The sequence below is a fragment of the Pseudonaja textilis genome, chromosome Z (assembly GCF_049901715.1).
Source record: "Pseudonaja textilis isolate UNSWEBS1 chromosome Z, rPseTex1.2, whole genome shotgun sequence".
NCBI classification, from domain to species: domain Eukaryota; kingdom Metazoa; phylum Chordata; class Lepidosauria; order Squamata; family Elapidae; genus Pseudonaja; species Pseudonaja textilis.
The window spans coordinates 25,602,256-25,611,830 of record NC_142008.1 but is presented as its reverse complement, the minus strand read 5'-3'; positions in this window follow the sequence as shown (position 1 = coordinate 25,611,830).

Below are 9,575 nucleotides of genomic sequence, written 5' to 3'. Positions count from 1 at the left end.
ACCTGAACAAATAATATCTTTAGCAGGGGTAGTTAACTATTTTTAATCAGCATTCTAGATGCTGATTAAAGTTCTAATCTTAGAGAGATCAGAGTTCTAAGAGAGAGAAATCCAACATGAGATCCAAACTTCAATAAATCCCAATAGTCTTCAAAGCCAGCTGTTCCTAATTTCTGAAGTTCTGGCTCTGGGAAAATTTATAAAGGACTGTTCAGTTTGAAGGGGAGAACATTTTCTATCTTTTCAGAATATGTTGGTGATCATGCTATTTCACACTTTGTTCTAATACATGCAGCAGAATAAGACAATGCAAAGAGATGTCATAAGAACAGATGGATGAGGTCATGGATTGTCATGATACAATACATGGTCCATCTTGATTGGACAGTCAAATGATTATCCAAATAGAAGCTAATGATAAGGTTCCTTGTTAATCTCAAGACTGGCACGTTCACCTAAACAGCACCATTTTTAAACATTTTACTATGATACTTTAGAGATGCTTATAAATGGTTACATATTTTTAAGTCACTGTTTGTTTACTTTAAGTGTCTGTCTCTATAACAAAATGTACTTATTTCCGAGGAATAGTGTCTGTAATCAGAAAAACAGGAAAAAATATTCTACATATTAAGTGATATTGTGCAGACCACTAGATGGTAGTAAAGAACTAAGCTTGTATGTCAGATCCTTGTATGTCATTTGCTAACTTTTACAAGAATATGCTTTAGTCTGTTCCCACACAACATGAATGCCAGAATGCTAGAGAAAGAGAGGGAGGAAGGAAGGGAGGGAGAGGGAGGGGGAAGCAGGGAGAGCGAGAGAGTTCTCTAAGGTGCAAAGGAGTGAGGAGGATTGGGGTTTCCTGATTTGAAGTTGTATTTTGCAGCAGGATCTGAAGTTTTGATGTCATTGTTTTATATGGTACAGTAAAGTTAAGCTTAATGCAGATGTTGTAAATCACATATTAGAGTATGAAAAAATGAAACCAAAAGTGCAAATGGCGGCAAAGGAATTTAGTTTCTAATGGTTTTCATATGCATAGTTAAGGAAGAAATTTAAAACAGACAATTGGACATTTGGAATTGAGCAGCAGAAGACATACTGTACTTTTCGGAGTATAAGACGCTCTGGAGTATAAGATGCATCTAGCTTTTGGGGTGGAAAACAAGAAAAAAAATCTGCCTCTTATTTTTTATTAGTGTATACAGAAAGAGCAACATGTTCAAAATCCATATAGACAGTGTGGATTTTGAACATGTTGCTCTTTCTATTTATGTTAATTTTTTAAAATGTGCCTCTTCCTCTCAGCATTCATGGCCCGTTCGCCATGGCCCATTCACCATGGGCCATTCACTGCGCAGCATAGTTACTAGTTAGCCTGCTATACTGCATTCTAATCACTGTATCACCAAAGTGTTTTTCCTGAAACTAATGTGATAGACCAGGGATCGGCAATCTCAAACACTCAAAGAACCATTGGAACCTCTTTCCAGTGGGGGAATTCAAAAAATTATACTACCGATTCTGTGAGCGTGGCTTATTTGGTGGGCGTGGCTTGGTGGTCATGTGACTGGGTGGACATGGTCAACTCAATGTCACTCACATCAAAGGGTGCCTCGCCTGGCCCCTCCCCTTCCAGCCATCCCTTGTCACACCCAGCCTTAACGTATCTATAGTTTTGTAAAAATGTTGTTCACCTTTTTTGACTTTATTATGTACTATAGATGTATTTTCATGGACCACTGAAAGGAGGAAATGGCTCACATGCTTCTTTATTTATTATTACTATTCCCTTCAATACAAAACATCACATACTAGGAAGAACATATTAAGTTGGACTTATGCAACCTGATGTACAAAATAAACAAACACATATTTATGCTCTGGACAAGACATTGAATGCATGTAAATCCCTGAAAAATATGTGGTAGCCCTGGGCAAAAAAAGGCAGTAAAATCACTCTAGGTGCAGGGACAGTGTAAAATATTAATACATGACAAAAAATGAACCATTAAAAATAATAGCACAGAGTTTTCTCTCTTTCTCTACCTTTCTATTTCTTTTTATTCTCTCTCTCTCTCTCTCTCTCTCTCTCTCTCTCTCTCTCTCTCTCTCTCTCTCTCTCTCTCTCTCTCTCTCACACACACACACACACACACACACACACACACACACACACCTGTTCATCCAGGCCCAAGAAGGGGATGAATAAGTGGGGGGAGGGACTTCTAGTTTTCTAGGAAGATGCACCCCTGGAAGCTGCTCTACTCTCCAACCACACAGATTGCTGATCAATTGGTCATCAGTGTTTAGGGGTCAAGAATGGCTCCTAATTGCAAATAGGATCTCTTTGCAAATTCTATTTTAAGGTGATAAGAAAAGATTTGATGGATCAGATGAAGGTCAGTCTAAGATTCACAGGGAGCACACAAATCCCTCTGGTTCTCCCTGATTGGTCAGGCGAGGCCATACAGGCGATCCCCCCTCCCCATGGGCGGAGGATGGAGGGGAAGCAGCTCCCTGGAGGACAGGGTTTTCGTCGTGAGGGGGAGGATGGGGCTTATTGAACTGTTATTTGGATCTCTTCTGCCACGTGACCTATGGAGACAGCCTTTTGCCTTATTGCAAGGATAAGAGTTTCTACATATGCTCCAAGAGCTTCCAACCCCAATTAGCTTGCATGTTAAGTGGCAGAGAGGTCTGAGGGCACCATCTTCCCTAAAGAATTGCTCCACTGAAATGGAATGAAGCTGCACAAAAGAAGCCTGCAGAAAGCTTGGATAATTCTTCTCTTTCAAACATTTTTCCCTTGGAGCAATTCCAAACAGGCCGTCCTTCAAAAGCAACTGTAAACAATCCACTCTGGGAAGAACTGAATAAACTCACGAGCAGCTCTAGTCAGCAGTGGGGCGGTGGGATAAGGAAGAAATTGGTGGCGCACTCTCCCAAAGATCTCCGCCACCCCACTCCAGCCTCTCTCTCTCTCTGTCTCTCTCTCTCTCTCACACACACACACCATTCTCTTCCTATTTTTTCTTTCTTTCATTTCTTTCTCTTTCTTTCTGATCTTTATTTTTCTTTCTCTACTTCCCCCCCTCTCTCTCTCACACACACACGCACACACACCTGGTCTGACTGGGAGGTCACGAGAAGGCAGAAAACGAGTGGCTACAGGTGTGGAGGTGCTGCTACAGGAGGCAGCCCCGAGAGTCCCCTTACCCTCCCTTTTGGAGCACCTCTTACCACGGAGTCAGACAGATATTCCTCCTGTGTGGAGTCAGTTCCTGCACAGCCCCACCTTCCCAGAAGAGCAGCAAAAAGCCTGCTTGGGTGGTGAGGAAGGAAAGCCCCGGCCTGCCCATTCTGGCTGGCAACTCTGCTCTCCTTGCTATTCTAGGTTCCAGCACACTGGGCAGCTCAGATACGGGGCATTTGATGCCCCACCAACAAACGCTGCCCCATCAGCTGCTCCTGCCACTGCTGAGAGCAGTTCTCACCCGTCTCTCAATGCTGCTCTTTTGCGGAGGCATGGCTGCGTTTGTGAACTACTGCCACCCTCTTACCTGCAGTGGTGGCAGGCTGGCCAGTGCGCCAGAACTTGGAAGAGAGCAAGGGAAACAGAAGCACTGGCCCATCACGCAGATCCACCCCATTGAGCCCGCTGCACCGGAGGGACTTGCCCACGCGCCTTCTCCTTGCAGAAAGTCCTGGCCTCACATGTGCACATGTTAGGTCCTGGCACTTCCTGCTAGGAAATGGTGCGTGGGCTACTGGCTCGGTTCCGGATAGCAAAGAGGCATCAATTGGGAGACTTCTTGCACCAAAAAAAGAGGCAGCAGCTGCTGGAGGGGAGCCCTGCAGCTCTTAGCCCTGGCTTGCTTTCCCTGGCAGCCAGGAAGGTAAGGTCATAGCCATGGACAATGAAAGAGGCAGTCGTAGGGGAGGAAGTGAGGAGATTAAGGGCCAGGACAAGGCCTCTGAAGGAGGGGAAAATAGGCAATGCATTATACCTAAGGGAGAGCGGGTGGCAAGTGGGCGATGGCTCCGGGGCAAGGCTGGAGTTGGGGAATCACATATTACCTGACCCAGCCAAGGCAGCTAGCAGTTCCAGGGCCTCAGGGAATAGTGCATGTCCCTGGGGCCCTGGGGCTCAACCCAAGGTGAAGGCTCAGCAGGGGGCATGCATTGCTTACCTTTGGTGAGCTGAGCTGACCAGACATCAACAAGGCAACTGGTGAGGCGATTAGCTGGTCTATGTGGCGAAGGCAATATATATAGGGCGGGGTGGGTAGGGCAAACATTGAATGGCTGGAAAAGATGATTGAGCATCCAGAAGGGGCGAGCAACCGTCGGGCGACCGTACTGGTTCGGGGGCGTGGCCAGCCAGAAGTCGCTCCCGGCTCCATGACCCATGCCAAATTCTTCCTACCGGGTTGCCAGAACCAGTGCGAACTGGCTGAATACCACCTCTGCCTGTTTCCCACAGAAAAGAAAATACTGGGAGCCACAAAACCGTTCTTGTGCATTTACAAATCAAACTGATTCCCATTTTCAAAAGAATTGGGTTGCATTTGGAGATAATTCAGGAACTATGATTGGTACAAAATTTTACAATGGACTGTTTGTGGGTAAGAGTTATTTTTGCAATGTTACATATAATTTTACATAAAACTGTGTCCTGCTTCACTCCTGGATACCCTAAGGCAGTGGTTCTCAACCTGAGCAATTTTAAGATGTGTGGACAGCATGCTGGGGAATTTTGCGAATTGAAGACCACACATATTAAAGTTTCCAATTTCTCAACCTATCCAATGGTCCTGTACTCTTCACATCAAAAGGCTAACTGCATTAATTCTACCTAGTTCCAATACCAGGCAGATATTTATGAAAGGAGTATTTTTACTACTACTACTGCTGCTGCTGCTGCTGCTGCTTTTTTCATTTTTCAGAGATGTTAATGTCTGTCAAGTCTATTACTTTCTCTCTTTGTTTCTGGAATGAGATAATTTCAGTCCATGGATTGATTGGGTTTCATTTGAAGTTGCTAAATGCAGTGCATTTTTGGAAAGAAATGGGTACCATATCAATTGCGGGTGCTGACATTCTAGAAAAAAACAGACCAATGGCTGCTATGACAGAATATATTTTTTAAAATAATTTGTTGAGTTTCATGCCAGCTGGAGAATGAAAAGGAGATCAGCCATGGATAAGGCCAAAACACAAGTTGAGTGGGATTATCCATTCCATTTGTTAACTATAGCTCTTTTTTTCTTGTTTTTTTTCTTTTTCTGTTTCTATTCTCCTTTCTCTTTTTATCCCATCTAGTTTAAAGCCAGACAACCAACAGATTGCCTCTCCTAAAGCACTGTATTGATTGATCACAGAGAACTTTTAAAATTATCCCAAGTATATATAATGTATCCATCACATTCTGGTTCCTTCTTTTGGAGAGATGAAAGGTAGATGCTTGTCAGATCTACTGTCATGTATTCCACTCTCCATGTGCAGCTGCTAGCATATTGAATATTTTTTGTAACTATCAGGCCTGCTGTTTCCTCTAGCATATCAAGTAGAGGATGGGTAGGCTGATTTAAAAATGTCACAGATGAAGGAATGAACATCAGAAAACAAAACAGTATAAACTGCCAATCTGGACACGAGTCTACTCTTTAATGCTATACCCTATTGCTAAAGAAAGAGAGAAATCAACAAGCAGCAGAAGAACACAGAAAACAATGTATTGGTACCATATTCAGCCTCTAAATCGCTTTTTGTAAATGCAAATATGCATGTATTTTTATGTATTCATGAACATATATTGTGCAAGTCTTCCATTCTCAGTCAAAACATTGTAGATTAAGAATAATTTAAAACATATCTCAATACTGATAGTAATCTTGGAGTTTTAGATGCTTCTAATGCATCCTGATAAAACAGAACTTTTAATTGAATATCTTGCCATTTTGCAATTTTAAGCAATCTAATCTTTTTTTGTCAAATTGTTAAATTATTTTGTCAAATAATTTAAGAACCTGATATAAACTAATTTAAATTATTCATATTGCTACTTTAGTCCCTCTTTCAAGCTTATCTACACATTTCAAACTAAAATTATTCAAGATTATGCTTATAATATGAACAAACCCGTTTTATGTTTTCAAAGGAAGGAGATAACAGATAACAGATAATCAGAGTTGGAAGGGACCTTGTACATCATCTAGTCCAACCCCCTGCCCAGGTGGGAGACCCTATACAATTTCTGACAAATGGCAGTCCAATCTCTTCTTGAAAGTCTCAAGCAATGGCACTTTCACAACTTCCAAGGGCAAGCTGTTCCATTGGTTGATTGTTCTTGCTGTCAGAAAGTTTCTCCTTATTTCCAGATTAAATTTCCCCTTATTCAGTTTCCATCCATTATTCCTTGTCTTGTTTACAGGTGTTTTACAAAATAAATTGACCACTTCTCTATGGCAGTCCCTCAAATATTGGAACACTGCTATCATGTCTCCCCTGGTCCTTCTCTTCACTAGACTAGCCATGCCCAGTTCTTCATATGTTTTAATCTCCAGTCCCCTAAACACCCTGGTTGCTCTTCTCTGTACTTTTTCTAGAGTTTCAACATCTTTTTTATAATGTGATTACCAAAACTGGATGCAGTACTCTAGGTGTGGTCTTACTAAGGCTTTATAGAGTTGTATTAGTACCTCATTTGGTCTTGATTGTATCCCTCTGTTAATGCAATTTAGGATTGCATTAGCTTTTTTGGCTGGTGCTGCACACTGCTGGCTCATATTTAGCTGGTTGTCCACTAAGACTATATAGTTTCCACGTATTTTTATATACATGTTTCAATAGTTTTGCAATATTGGAAATGCTTACTACAGTCTCTTCCTATTGACAGTACACTCTACCAAACTTAGTTAATCTTTTTTATTTTTGTTGTTGTTGCCGTGATCAATTAAAACAATTGTACTGAAAGAAGTGCAAGAAATCAGCTTCAAATGTTTATATCCTTAGGGATATTGCCATACTTTTCCCCACTCCAACAAAATAAATGCCATGGGCTCATGAAGCAGAGACAACCAACATCTATAAAATGCATGCATTTAAATGCATTAGAGGAAATAAAAAATTATTAGCATAACATATGCCATGTCCTTCTCTTCTAACATCCAGCAGAGTTTGAATATAGAAGATATAGCAATATAACATAGACTTCTAGAATCTTTAACACACTTTATCTATTATTTACATTTTTAGAAGTCATCCTGGCCCACATCAGAGATGAACAAGGAGTGAGATATTAATGCAAACTTAATTAGAACTCCAACTTCTAAAAAATAATTATTTGATGAAAATTCTTCAATAGCACATAAGAAAAGGAAAGACTACACAAATAGTGGAAAATATTTTCAGCCTCTGCCTTTCCAACTGAATTGTTTTTGCATGTTTAAACATATTAAAATTAGTGAAATTAAATAATATGCTTGTATTAAAAGTAATCCTTACTACACAATATTACAGAAAAGCATGTAAAGCTTGATATAAAAGATCAGAAATAATTTTGAATGGCTGCTCTAGAATCTGTGTATATATAGTATCACATTTATTTTAACTATATCTGTTTACCAAAATAGTTATGATACTGGAAAATATCATATAACAGAAGGAAGAGACAGAAGGCAGCAAATCAGAAGATAAACTAGATGGTCTATCAGAGTATGACAGTGGAGAAACCAATAAATATCGTGAACTGAATTTGAATGCTTCAAGTTCAGTCTGATTTCAGATTTCAAAGAATGATATTTTTAATATAGGCCAGTCTTGATATAATGGAGTGAATGGCAGCTTGGCTATGTCAAGCATACAGTATATCCCTCATATTTGGGCAAATTATTCTGGCACATCAGCATGAGCCAATCAATATCGCCTTTAGCTGATCAGTCGGAAAATACAGAAAAGTAGCATTTAATCTGTGTTCCATCTCAAGTGACTGTTTTGCCAGTGCCATAAAAATCACAAATGCAAAAGGAAAAAAATATTGATATTCTTTCCCTGCTGCATTTTTGGGAGATTAGAAAATGGTCTGATAGCAAGCTTTGTAGAACTGCAGAGATAAAAAAAAAAAACCCTGTCAACTGCAGAGATTAAAAATACCCGTCAACTCCACAAATAAAGAAAGAGCTAAACCTGCATGTGTGAAATATAAATGTTATATAGATTGTAGTGGGTGTGCATGAAAAAATAATTCATAGTTGCATGATTATTCAATAAATTAGGAACAAAGGAACTTATTTCCTGCCTTTTATTTCTTTGTTCATACTTTGTACACTTTTAAAATATTTTGCATAATGTTTCTAATCTGAAAAGAAATAGTAGATTAGTAGTTATTAAACAAAGATCAGACAGGATTGTAGATTATTTGGCCATGCAGGGATGTCCTTCATCTCCCTGATAATGGGGATACAATGATAACAAATTAAACAAGTCCTGACAAAGCTACTTGTCATTATATGCTAGAGAAGAAAAATACCTTCTCTGGATGTCAGTCATGATATTTAATAATGAATGCTGAAGAATATAGGGACACCAGCTGTACATTTGGTACACTGGGCTAAGGAAAAGAGACAAATGGAATGAGTAAGTATAAAATGCCCTACAAAATACAGTCCTGCTCCAGAATTGAATTCAGAGACATAGACCCAATTCAAGTTTCTGAAACACCTAGCATATGAGTCAATATGATCAGCAGACATTGCTATGCCATTCTTGTTGAAGAGAAAATTTGATTTCACAATATATAGCTAAGTGCAGTCAGTGGCTGTTCATGCCACTTCTGTATGAGAATATATGAATCTTCCAAACGAAGGACACAAATGATTATTTAGTTGTCCAAAGGAGCAGAATTTAACTTTTCACTTTAATCCTTATGCAAAACCCATTTCTAGATTTCCATTATCACTTTGGCATTCAGAATGTTTACACTTAAGTGTAAACTTGTTTATCACAATATTACTTAGACTTATATACCACTTCACAGTGCCTCACAGCCCTTTTTAAGCGGTTTATAGAGTCTACATATTGTCCCCAACAATCTGGGTCCTCATTATAAAGTTATTCCTCATTTTTTTGTATTTGTAAATAAATGTACTGATCTTAGAGCTTAGACATCCATTTGTAAGAGAGCCATTCAGCGAAGAATAAGACAAGTGAGTTACATGTCATCTGTGCACTCATACCAACAAATACATATGAATATTGATAAAAGAGCTAAAAGCACGAAAGTAAAAACATGTAGAGTTGTTCATCTTCCTTTTGATTTTGTTTCTTGGGGAGAAGCTAACCAGCTCCCTCAGGGGTGGGATTCAAATTTTGTAACAACCAGTTCTGTGGGCGTGGCTTAGTTGGTGGGCATGGCTTGATGGTCATGTGACTGGCTGGGCATGGCCAACTCAACATCACTCACATTGAGGGACGCATCTCCTTGCCTGGCGGCTCATGACTGTGGGGATGCTGCAACAGTCATAAGTGTGAAAAACGGTCATAAGTCACTTTTTTCAGTGCCATTGTAA